A 12,979-nucleotide genomic window follows, 5' to 3' on the forward strand; every position below is an offset into this window, starting at 1 on the left:
CTAGGAGACAGAAAACTTTCACTTGTCTGTAACAGGCCTTTTGCGCCTTTGACCCAGAGGAGAAGAGAATGGGAAAAATAAGGACTCAGGAGTAGGAAAAGAAATCTACCCTTTCTCCTTGGAGCACGGAGGAAAAAATATCCTTTCCCTTGGCCCTAAAGGTATCAGGAAGTCCTGGTCCTTCCATACTTCAGCTAATCACTTCAGAACCTCTAACAATGGAGAAAGTCAAGATGCCAGCAGTGCTGCATTCCACACCCGTCTAGCTCTGGGTAGTCTTCATCCACCAGCAGTCTGAACTCACCAGCTCCCCTTTCCAATGTTTGGGGATTGAACAAATTCAAGGCTTGAACAAACTCATGGATATATTTGACACAGACCCTGACAGTGAATTCTTAATCACAGGGTTAGAGCGAGCAGCTGCCATGCAGGCCTCTCAGGAGTTCCCTGCCTCTAAGACCCAATAGGAATAACCTGTGCCTACCTGTATCTGCTGTCCCTGAGCACAAATTAAGTGCTTAAAAACAACTTTAAGATAAACAAAGTGGCAGCTAGGTGGTGCAGTGAGTAGAGTACCCGCCCTGGAGTCAGGAGGACCTGAGTTCAAATTCGATCTCAGGCACTTGACACATCTTACAAGCTGTGTGACCTTGGGCAAGTCACTTAACCCCAATTGTCCTGCCTTCCCCCCTCCAAAAAAAAATACAAAGGTCAGAGAGCTAGTGGTAAAGAGAGACAACAAACTTCAAAGTTCCAAAAGGCATATTCCAAGTATTCCGTATGTGTGTGTATGTAATATACTTATTCCATATATAATTCCAATTCCGTATATCCAAAAGGCATATATTCCCTCTGCTTGTCTCTCTCCTACTGTCTTCTGGAGATTTCTAAACCTGTCACTTTAACTTCTTCCCTTCCCAGCTTCCTCCAGGAAGGGGCTAATACTCCTAGCTGCCCCCTCTTTTCCTTTACTCCTTATTCAATCAATCAGTAAACAGTTACTAAGCACCTACTATGTGCCCGGCACTGTACTAAGCACTGGGGACACAAAAAGAGGCAAAAGGCAGTGCCTGCCCTCAAGAAGCATACAATCTGATGGGGGACACAACATTGTATAACCAACCTATATAGAGGATAAATAGAAAATATTTGTATAGAGGGAAGGCGCTAGAATTAAGAGAGGTTGGGATGATAGTTGGGACTTAAAAGAAGCCAGGGAAGTCCGGAGTTGGAACAGAGGAGGGAGAGCATTCCAGGCCTGGGTGATTTCCTCTTCCTGCTTTGGTATCATTTGCATTTTGAACAGTCATTCCATTTCCTCCCATCAATTTCCATGCATTTTTTTTAAAATAAATTTTATTGAAATTTATTGAAATCTTTTTTTTTTTTACATCTCCAGAATTTCCCTCTGATTCCCTCCCATACAACAAATAACATTTTTTAATGCTATCTAGCACAGTGGCTAGAGTGCTGGACTTGGAGTGAGGAAGACCTGAATTCAAATCTTCCCTCAGACACTTTCTAGCTGTGTGTCACTGGGCAAGTCCACTTAACCTCTGTCCCCCTCAGTTTCCTCATCAATCAAATGGGGGTAATAACAGCTCCCAGAATTGTTAAGAAAATAAAATGAGATAATACATGTAAAGCGCCTTGCCAACCTTAGAATGTTATAGAAATGCATGCTTGTAGTAGTGGTAGTAGTAAAGGAAAAAAGAAAAAGGGGAAAAATCAGCAAAACTAAGTACTACATGAAAAAAGCCTGACAATATATACACTATCCCATTCCCCTTGGACCTTCCACCTCTGCAGAGGAGCGGATGGAGGGGTCTTCTTACATCTCATTTTGGGGGCCAGGCTTATTCTTCGTAATTCCGCAACATTCCTTTGCTTTTAGTAAGAGGGGCTGTTCTCTTCCTTTGCGTTATTTTGGTCATTTTGTATATTGTTTTCTTGGCTCTGCTTACTTCACTCTGTATCAAATTGTGTGTCTTTCCATGAGTTTAAAAAAGTGGAATTTCATCAGATATTGACCAGATATTGATCAGATATTGGAACGTTTTCTCAGAAAATAAGATAGGAAACCTCATGAGAAAAGAGCAAATCACCATACTGAGTTGGATATTAAATACAATTTAAATAATAAGTATAAATTAATATAATTTCATATTTAACTGATATTAAATATATTGCAAATTTACCTAGAAACCATGCTGACGTATTCAGGATTTCACAAGACAAGCTATTCATATATTTCTCCAAGTGGACAAATCAATGAGCATTTATTAAGCACTTACTATATGCCAGGCACTATGCTAAGCTCTGGGGATACAAAGAAAGGCAAAAATATTTCTCTGTTCAAGAAGCTCACATCCTCATGGGTGACACAGCATGCAAACAAATAGGTAAATCATTACAAGATTCAAACAAGTTAATTTCAGAGTCAAAGAATGAGTAAAGGGATGGCTGGATCAAACCAGAGGAAAGGCTGTATAGAAGGTGAGAATTTTGCTGAGACATGAAGGAAGCCAAGAGTTGGAGGGGAGGAAGGAGAGTCTCCTTCCTAGTCTCTAGGTAGAAAAGAAGAATAACATTAGGTGAGTTAGTACTAAAAATGCCCCCTTGACAGTGTTTGATAAGTAATTTCCTAGGATGACCCCAAGGAGAACATGTTTGGTTACAAAGAAAAACAGATACTACCTAAAATTCTCAAGTTCCAGTAGCTCTCCAGCAGCATGAACCTGTATAGATCCCTCTGAGCTGTGCCCGACTGTGCCCGCGCTGCCTCAACGTCACTGATGCCTGAAACACCAAGTACATTCTGGCTCAAGCAAAGTGATCTTGAGAAGAGCAGGACACGTGGCAACGGCACTCAGGTGATGGACAGGCAGTCATTTGGACAGGTTTCTGAGTAGTCCAGGTTAAGACTGGTTGAGCATGTCCCCCTAACTTCTTGGCTTTGTGGCAGAATCTATCAAAGAGAAAAATACAGAAACAGCCCTTGCCCTCAAGGACCTTAATCTGGGGCTAGGGGAGAATGCTGGACCCGGGGGGCAGGGAGAGCATCCCTAGGCATGGGGGACAGCTAGTGAAAAAGCCCCTGGGTGAAATGGCAAACATTCCTCCTTTGAAGATTAATCTGCCAAAAAAAAAAAAGTGCTGCCATCTAAAAAGTGCAGGGTACCATCACCATCCTTTTGGTGAGAATGAAATTTCTTGGTGACATTGATCACAAAATGAGTGTTTAAAGGAGCTAAATGTGCACATGTTCTTCATGGCACAGCTGCCTCACTTTTTAGCTGATTTCACTGTACAAGGAACATACGCATTGGCTACTTTGCCTTAAAGAAACCATATGACTCCACAAAAGTACCTGTAGACGATAGTTAACACACATGCATCAGAAGCCACTTTCTATTAACAGTATATTATTGAAAAGGGTACTTGTTTAGATTGTTAGTTGTACCATTTAAGTAACGGCACCCCATTTGTAAGGATCGGAACTGCACCATTGTTCTCTTCAATATCACACTGGCACATACATTGCTTATCTGTATTACCCTAAGATACAACTCTTCTCAGTATTTCATTATCTTTTAATTTACATCAACTGATTTATATATTTGTCCTTTACAAATAAAATGCTAAGAAAACTGAAAAGAAAAAGGCCCTGGGACTTGTTCAAGGGCCACAGTTCTGCTTGCCTGTCCAAGCTGTTGCAGTAGAATTTATATAACCAGCACAGGTTAAAAGGAGCTCTACAGACACCATTCCCTGGCAGTAAGGACCCTAACAACCACCAGCTGTCAGAGCCCTCGATGGCCACTGAGAGTTCTACCGCTCAAATTCCCAATTCCACAACAACCCTTAACTTCTGTTATAGGAGTCTGCCTTAGTAAGACAGAGAGACGAACTCGTTTTCTTGGCCGTCACTCTGCTAGGGCAACGTCTACCTCAGTGGAAAGAACATCACTCCTGAGTTGGAGCACCAGGGTTCCAAATCTGCCTGGGTGACTTTGGGCAAATCATTTCACTTTCTCTGGGTCTGTTTCTTCATTTCTAAATGACAGGGCTGGACTAGATGGCCTCTGAGGTCCTTCTCAGCTCCAAATCAATGGTCCTATGATCTTACACACTTTTCTTCATCAGTATAACAGTCTCTACAATGTTGTTTGCACAGACTTGTGACTTCATTGGCAAAGGGAACTCACAGGTAAGGAAACACCCTCTAACCAATGCAAATCAGCATGTACTCAACAAACTAGAGCCTTTGAGATTTGCCTCTAATACTGAGAAATAGCTAGGCCCAGGATCTGTTGCCCTGATCCTCCTGAAGCATTTTGGGGCTTCCTTCCATCTCCTTTCACAACTTTCTATCGTGTCTTTTCTGGACATCATGTCTTTTCTTTTAACAATAGACCAAGGAATCGGGATTGATTGGACTCCATATTCCCAAGGAGATCCATGCTCCTTTTCTTTACCTGGCAACAGGAACTTCAGTTTCAAAACCCAGTATAATTTCCCAAGGGTCATGCTACTCAAGCTGGATCTGTAAGGAGCTAAAGAAGAAATGTCCCATGAGATACTCCACTGGAAGATCAACAAGCGGAGGAAGAAGCCTTGGAACTAACTCAAGGGATCACTGAAACTGGTGGATGAGGAGCAATCTCAAATGGTTCCAGGCCACTTAGCACAACCCTTCCTCATTTGTCACCTCGATGTCACTTGATCAAGTCATCTTTCAGACATTCATGCCTCTTGTAGCTTCTTCTGCTCTTAAAAGCTCAAGCCAAGCTCCTTTCATCCATCTAGACTCTGGATGCTAGGATCTCTCATCTCCTCTGGATCTGGCCCCCACAATTACCTGCCAGCATCCTCTTCCTAAGGCACCAATCTGATCATAAAACTCTGATACTCAAAAACCTTCAGTGGCTATATTGCCTTAAGGGAAAAATAGAAACTCCTCACGTGGTACTGATATTTCACATCATCCATACTCTCTCCTCAACCAGAGGGGAAGCTTTTTGAGAGTAGAGACTGCTTCATTTTTGTTGCTGTATTGTGTGACCCTGGGCCAGAGGCAGGAATACCAGAGAGTTCAAGTCTGACACACACTGGCTGTGTGACCCTGGGCAAGTCACTGGACCTCTCAGTGCCTAAGATGACAAACTGCAAAGCAGTTAAAAGATGTCCATCAACAGAGGAGGTTTACTCATTGGAGAGCTCCCTAGACTAGGTATATCACAGGTCTCATCCCCTTCTCCTCAAATCCTTAGTGTCCAGCACAGCACTAGATACATCGGAGGTGTTTAACATTTGTATAATTAAATTGAATTCATATATGAACTCTACATTCCAGTCAAATTGTACTAGCTATTCCCCAAAATCAACAGTTTCTCATCTCTGTGCATTCACAGGAGCCAAGCTTCAGATTCTCCCCCTCCTCAAATCTGCCTCTAAGAATCATCACTTCCTATGAGGATTAACTCAGGAGCTGCCACCTTCACAAAGCCTTCTCTGATCCCCACATCTGTTCATGTTCTTTATCACCTCAAATTACCTTGCATTAACTTGCTCGTGACCCCTTCCTACAGTTCCAGTCTTCTTACGTTTTATTCCCCTCCATGCCCTCTTTAGTCCAGCTATACTGGCCTTAATGCTATTCCTCACACAACCCTCATGCTGGGAATGCTTTCCTTCCTCACCTCTGTCTCTTAGAATCCCTGGCTTCCTTCAAGGCCCAGCTCAAGGGCCACCTTCCCACAAAGGGACTTTCTCAGTTCTCCCTGATACTAGAAGCCCTCCATCTACATCTGTATGTATCTTCTATGTACAGTTGTTTGCATATTGTCTCCACAATTCAAATGTGAGGGCAGGGACCGAGTTTTGCCTTTCTTTGTGCCCCCAGAGCTTATCAAGGTGCATAATAAATGCTTGTTGGCTGGCTGTCAGTGTTGAAAACCGCTCATTGACTGATACTGTATATCTCCAGTAGGATGTAGGGGCTCATCAAGGACAGGGACACTTATTTTTGTGTTCTCAGGACAGCACTCATGGTCTTCTTGGGCCTAGGTAGCACTTAGTAACTGTGTGCTGTTCAACTGAAATGAGATGGTATCTTGCCTTGTAGCCCTCAAACAGACCAGGCTAGAAATGTTACCTGAGTAAAACCTTTCAAGTTCTCTATGAAGATGGAGGTCAAGGGAAGTGAAGGAGCAGATCCCCACCCTCCCAGTAATATCACTGTCTCAAGTTCTGACTCCTCCTTTGTCTCAATAGAGTGGGGTTCCAAGGGACATCGCTCAAACATATGAACTGGATACATAATTCAACTTCTCTGGTCTTGGGTCTCCTCTTCTTTGGAATTCTTCTGTTCCTTCAATACTCAGATGAGTACTAACTCCTCCAGGACACCTGCCCCAATCTCCAAAGTTCTTTGTCTTCTTTATTTCCTCAAATCCCCTGGCATCTCCACCCATACATTATATTCACCACTCCAGATACCTCCCCAATATAAAAAAATTCCTTGAGGATGGGAACTTACTAGCAGCAAGAACCATCCTACCAGGCAGTAGATAGATTGAATCTGGATGTTGTGAAAACAGAAAAGACAGGATTTGATAGAGGACTGGATACAAGGGGTGGAGTGAGTGTGAGTGAGGTGGCAAGAGAATGACAGAGGTGGCAAGCTTGAATGACTTCGAGGGTGGTAGTACCCTGGACAGTAACAGGTAATTTTGAAAGGAGGATTATTTTTTTTTGGCCGGGGTGGGGGGAGGGAGTTGGGGAGAGGCGGTACTCAGTGGTGGATGGTCAATTTCTGTTTCAGATGTCTACAGGTTATCCAGTTCAAGATATCCAAAAGGCACCTAGTTATATGAGTCTGGTGCTCAGGAGAGAGGTTATTACTTGATCTATAGATGTGGGAATCATCTGCATAGAAATGATAATTGAACTCATGGGAGCTGATTACATTTCTGAGTGATATAGCACATAGAGAGGAGGGCCCAGGACAGAGTCTCTGAGGGACAGTGTGGTTGGTATGTATGACCTGCATAAAGACACATCATATGATACTGAAAAGGTGCAGTCAGACAGGAGAAGAACCAGGAGAGAGCAGTATCAGGAAAATCTAGAAAAAGTCAGAGGTGGCAGAGAGGTCAAGGAGGAGGAGGTGAGGAAAGACCACAGTATCTGGCAATTAAGAAATCACTGGTAACTCTGGGGATGGCAGTTTCAGTGGAATGATAAGGTGGGAAGACAGATGATGTGTTTGTAGTAAATCACAGGGAAGGAGCCAGCAGATAGAGAGCGATCCAAGATTAGATAGAGGAAGATAAATGGGGTCAATCTGGTAGGAAGGGAGAAGAGGAGCTGGACCAGATCCCAAGCTGAAAACAGGAGTGGGGGGGGGGGGAAGGGAAGGATCTGCCCTTCCAGTCCCCAGTGTCTCAGACTAGGCCAGATGCCCCAACGTGGGTTTCCCAGCTGCCCGCTCCCCATGTTTTCCAGTTCCCTCTAGGACCACTCTTGGGGGTTCCACCCCTAAGGCCTGGCCTATTAACCGCCAGCACCCCTAGGGCTGATGAGCTGCCACTCTGCTCTGGCACCCCAACAGCCAGGGGGTGGAGGGCTTCCCCTTTCCTGGAGTGCTCCCCCTCCTCCCCAGGCCTGAGATAACCTTGCATTTAGTGTGTGCCATTAGGGACCCAGTTACGGAGGTCTCCCATTAGAATAAAAGCTCCTAGAGGACAGGCGATGATGGTGTCCCCAAGGGTGAACATTGAGCAAATTACTGAGGAAGGCCTTAGGAATGCTTGCAGACTGGCTTTCTGGAGCCTCCAGACTGCGGCCCCGCCTCCCTGTCCGTCGCGGCCCGGCCCCGCCCCTCCTACGCCCCCCTCCTCCCAGCTCGCCGCGGCTCCGCCTCCGAGCCCTTGTTGCGCAGGCTAAGGCCGCAGCCTTCTTCGGACAGAACGGTCTACGTAGGTTCCGAAGGCTACGAGTTGGGGCCAGCTCCTCACAGCGTCTGGAAAAGTCGCAACCACAAACACGAGAGTTAGGGGGCCAGCCGTGCAAACGCCGACTTGGAATGCGCCTGCGCACAAAGCGCCCTGGGACTACCATTCCCGGTACCCTCTGTGCTCCTCGCTGAGAAGGGGAGGGAGCGGGCCCACTCTCTTCTGCACCCGCTCCCAGTTTATGAGATGTGCCTCCATGGCAACCTCCTTTCTCCACCAGACCAGGCCTGGGCCTCTAAAGGAAACCGAGGGAAACTCTTGCAGAAGATGAAAAAACACCCCGGAGCAAAATACCCGGCACTGGTTTCTACCATGTTCGGGCAGTTCTGGGGGCGGGGGGAGGGGCAGGATCTCGGACTAACTTGTCCGTGTCCGCCTCCAGCCGCAGGGACCTCAGCGCTCCGGTTGAAAGGGCCTGGGCCGGGCCAGCTAGTCCAACCCCGCCTTTCTTTACTGATGAGGAAACAAGCTCAGAAATGTGGGGCGACTCAGGCAAGGATTTCTTGGGGTCAGGCCCTTCCCCCAGCCTCACCCGTGTCGAATCTGGAAAATGGAGTCCGCTGGCCGCAGAGCGCGCGCGGAGGGTTCTGGGAAATGTAGTCTCCAGTGTTCGCTGTGAGGCTTGTAGGGCTTGGTCGCTGAGGTCGTGTAGGCAGAACCCACCCAAGCCGTGGTCTCCAGCCTCCCCTCGAAGACCCTTAACGACCCGGAACCACCACCACCACCACCCCCCCCCCCACCACCACCAAAGGCAGCCCACTAGAGTATGGGACGGTTTTGGTTGTTTGGCGTATTTCCTGAAAAGGAGCCTAAATATACCTCCCTGGAATTTATACGCTTTGGGCCAAAATATTATTAATCTCCCTTCCACGTGACAGCTCTTCCAATACTTGGGCACCGTGAACCCCCGACCGCAGTCTTCTCTAAGATAAGCATCCAGGTGCCTTTTACCTCTCCTTGTAGGCCATAATCTCCCCATTCTTCCTGCGCTCTTCTACATCGGGCCCAATTTATTAATGTCTTTCCTGAAAATCGGTAACTGGAGTTGAACACAAATGCTCCGACCAGGGCAGACTAGGTACAGCTCTGTCAACTTATTCCTTGGGGACGCCAGGCCTCCTTTTATGCAGTCTGCCACGGAAGGCGCTCTTTTTGCTACTTTGTCACACTATATAAAAATGTGACAGATTTTTAGTCCACTAAAAAAAAACCTATTTTTCTGATGCACTGGCCTCTTTTTAGATCATTTATATGCAATGTATTCACCCTTGCTGGGTAATAAGACTTGCTCAACCAGGATTCACTGCTTGACCTGTGCCCTGATCCCATCCCACCCTCTGCTGCCCCTTGGGTGACCTTGCTCCATCCATCATCCGGTCCACTACAAAACAACAAACATTTACTAAGTATACTACAGAGAGCCTTGCTCTAGGGTAGGTTAAAAGTTTAGATAAGACATAAAGCCTACTTCTAGGGAGCCTTGAGTCTGGTGAGTAGATGGGACAGAAATACAAATGACTGGAATCCACACTGTTACATTATAAGCGCACTAAAGACAGAGATGGGAAGAAGTCCCATACTAAGAAGGGACACACAGAGTAGGCAGCTGTTTTGAGCTTTAAAGGACAGACAGGAATTCATTAGGCCAAGGAGGGGTGGGGGTGGGGGTGGGGGGGCATTTCAGGCCTAGGAAATAGCCAGAGGCAGGACAGTAGTGGGAGTTGTCCAACATTTTGGCTGGAGAATAGAATGAATTAGAAAGGTAGAATGGTGCCAGGTTGTGGAGGGCCTTAAATGCCAGGCAGAGGAGTCTGAATTTTGCTTGAGAGGCAAAAGAGTGGCACAGCTAGATCTATGCATAAGAAATATTATCTTGGCAACAAGGAAGGAAGACCCGTTAGGAATAAGAATCTGTACAATAGCGATGACTGTGTAAAGTCACAGGAGGCAAGAAGGATTTGGTAATAACACTGGATATGAGCTGTGAGGGAAATGAAACATTCAAAAATAACCTCTAAGTTTTCAAATATGGGAGGCAGAATACCACAGCCGAAGATAGTGTGGTGTTTAGGAAGGAAGACAGTGGACTCAGCTTTTAATATGTTGAGTTTGATGTGCCAGTGGGAGATCCAGTGGAGACATTTTGTAAGGATGTGAGAGATACATGCATACCTGGAGCTCAGAAGAGAGTTCAAGATTGGAGATGTATCATTATATTTCTTAATAATATCATCTCCATAAGTGTGGAGAGTATTATGATATCTTAGTAATATCAGCACCATTTTCTGAATCTCTTGTCAAGTGACTGGGGTTTAATCACAGCTCTTCTACTTAACCATCTATGTGACCTCAGGCAGGTCACTTGGAGCCTCCCTTGGACTTGGTCTCCTCATCCACAGAATACAACAAGTGGACTAGATGACCTCTCAAGTCTCCTCCAGCTCTAAGTCTATGATCCTGCTTAGGAAAGATGACGGCACACATTTCCATGGCACTTTGCAATTTACTAAAGGCTTTCCTCAGAACAACCCTGTCCTCATTGGCTCTCTCCTCTCCTCTCCTCTCTCTTATAGGCTTGGGGATGTCACTAGCTCCCATGGCTTCAGTTGTCATCTCTATGAAGATGATCCCCGTATCTACATATCCAGGCCTTGTCTCTTTCCTGAGCTACAGTTCCATATCACCCAATGCCAGATGGATGTCACCTGGATGTCCCATCTGTATCTTAAACATATGTCCAAAACAGAACCTGATCCTCTTCCTAATTTCCCCTCTTTCTCTCCAAAGCGCCATTATCCTTCTGGTCACCCAGGTTCGTAACCTTGGAGGCATCCTCAGCCCTTCCCTCTACCTCAACCCCTATATCTGATCAGTTGTTAAATCTTACTGATTCTACCCCCAGAATCTCTCTCAGGTCTTCTCCCTTCACTCTGCTTTTCCACTCACTGAACACAGCACAGTGCCTGGCTGTAGTGGGTGAAATAAATGCTTGTTGACAACCACTCTAATTCAGACCTCCGGGACTACTGCAGTAACCTTTTTTAAAAACAGCCTCTTAACCGGCTTCTCTCTCCAGGCGATCTTCCATCCAGCTGCTAAATACTTTCTGTAGCTCCTTCTTGATTCTAGAATAAAAAATGAATTCTTCTGCTTGGCATTTAAAGCCCTTTACAATCTGACTCCAATGTGTCTTTCTGGACTGGTTTTATGGTATCCCTCCCAACCGCCCCCACACATTCTACCTTCAGCCAGACTGCTTTCCTTGTTTTTCCCATGTGACATACAATCTCTGTGCCTGGAGTGCTCTTCCCTCCCACCTCAACCTTTTGCAATCTCTAGGTCCCTTTAAGGCCAAGATCAAGTGCTATCTATCTCTGACATAAGGCCTTTCTTGGTGGTCCCAGCTGCAGGGGTTCACCTGTCCAGTGTTACTTTATATATACACATGCACACACATATACATCTAGTATTACCTGAAGAAAATCATGAAACCATGCTGACTGGCCTGACTACAAATTTATCTGTCAACTGGGCCCTCATTGCAGCAAGGTAATTCACAAGCCTACTCTCCACAGCAGCTGTTCCAAATCTCTGCTCCCACAGCATTTCCTCCCCAAAACTTTCTCTGAGGGCCTCACATCATACCTCACATAAGAAATTGAGACATTGACTCAAAGTGAGACCATTCACTCCCCCTCCTCTACATCTCGCCTTACTCACACATCTTCCTCCACTATTTTTCTCCTTTGCAGTCTTGGATTAAGAGATGGTTCTTCTTGCCAAAGCAAACCCTTCTGTACATACCATTGATCCCATCCCCTCCTGACTTCTCCAGAAAATTACCCCCACTATTATCCCCAATCTCTCTCACCTACCTTCAATCTCTCCCTATCTCCTGGCTCTTTCCCTACTACCTATAAATATGCCCATATCTCCTTAAAAGACCCTCATGTGACCCCACCACCCTGGCCAGCTACATCTCTCTCTTTCCCTTTGTAGCTAAAACTCTCTGAGAAGGCTGTTTACAATTGGTGTCTCCACTTCCTTTCCTCTGTTTTCTAATCTCCCTGCAATCTGGCTTCTGACTTCATTCAACTGAAACTGCCCTCTCTAGAGTTAACAATGGTGTCTTAATTCTTTTCCCCAGTCCTCATTCTCCTAGACTTCTCTGTAGTATTTGACACTGCTGATCATGGTCTCCTGTATATTCTCTCTTCTCTAGGTTTTCATCAAACTACTGGTTCTTTTCTCTGTTCTTTCTTAGACTCTTCACAGGGTCTTTAGCCACTAACCAGGGTACCCAATAACCTTCTGCCCTGGGTCCCCTTCTCTTTTCACTCTACATCATCTCACTTGATAAGCTCATCAATTCCTATGGGTTCAATTATCATCTCTATGCATATAATTCCCATATATATATGTATATATACACATACGAATGTATATATAAAATCTGCCTTAGTGTCTCAGCTAACCATGCATCTCCCTCTGCCTCTAAGATATCTCAAACAAGATATAATACAGGCATCCAAAATGCAACATGTCCAAAACAGAACTCCTCTTTATCCCCACACTTCATCCTTCCAAAACCCATTATTTAGAGCACGAAATTCCTCCCAGTCACCCAGGCCTGCAACCTTGGTGCCCCCCTTGACTAAGCACCCTCACCACACATATCCAGAGCTTTGCCAAGCTCACAATTTCTACCTTCACAACAGCTTTTGTGTATGTCCCTTCTCTGCACTTACACCACCACAGCCGAGTCAGGCCCTCATCGCCTCATACCCGGACAACCGCCATCTTCCGAATTTGTCTCTCTCATCCCAATCCATCCTCTGCTCAGCTACCAAAGTGATTTTCCTAAAAAGAAGTTCTGATACCCTTTGCTCACTGAGCTCCAGCGGTTTCCTGTTTCCTGCAGGATCAAATACAAATTCCTGTTTGGCATGTGAAGCTCTTTA

The sequence above is a fragment of the Trichosurus vulpecula genome, chromosome 1, assembly GCF_011100635.1.
Source record: "Trichosurus vulpecula isolate mTriVul1 chromosome 1, mTriVul1.pri, whole genome shotgun sequence".
NCBI classification, from domain to species: domain Eukaryota; kingdom Metazoa; phylum Chordata; class Mammalia; order Diprotodontia; family Phalangeridae; genus Trichosurus; species Trichosurus vulpecula.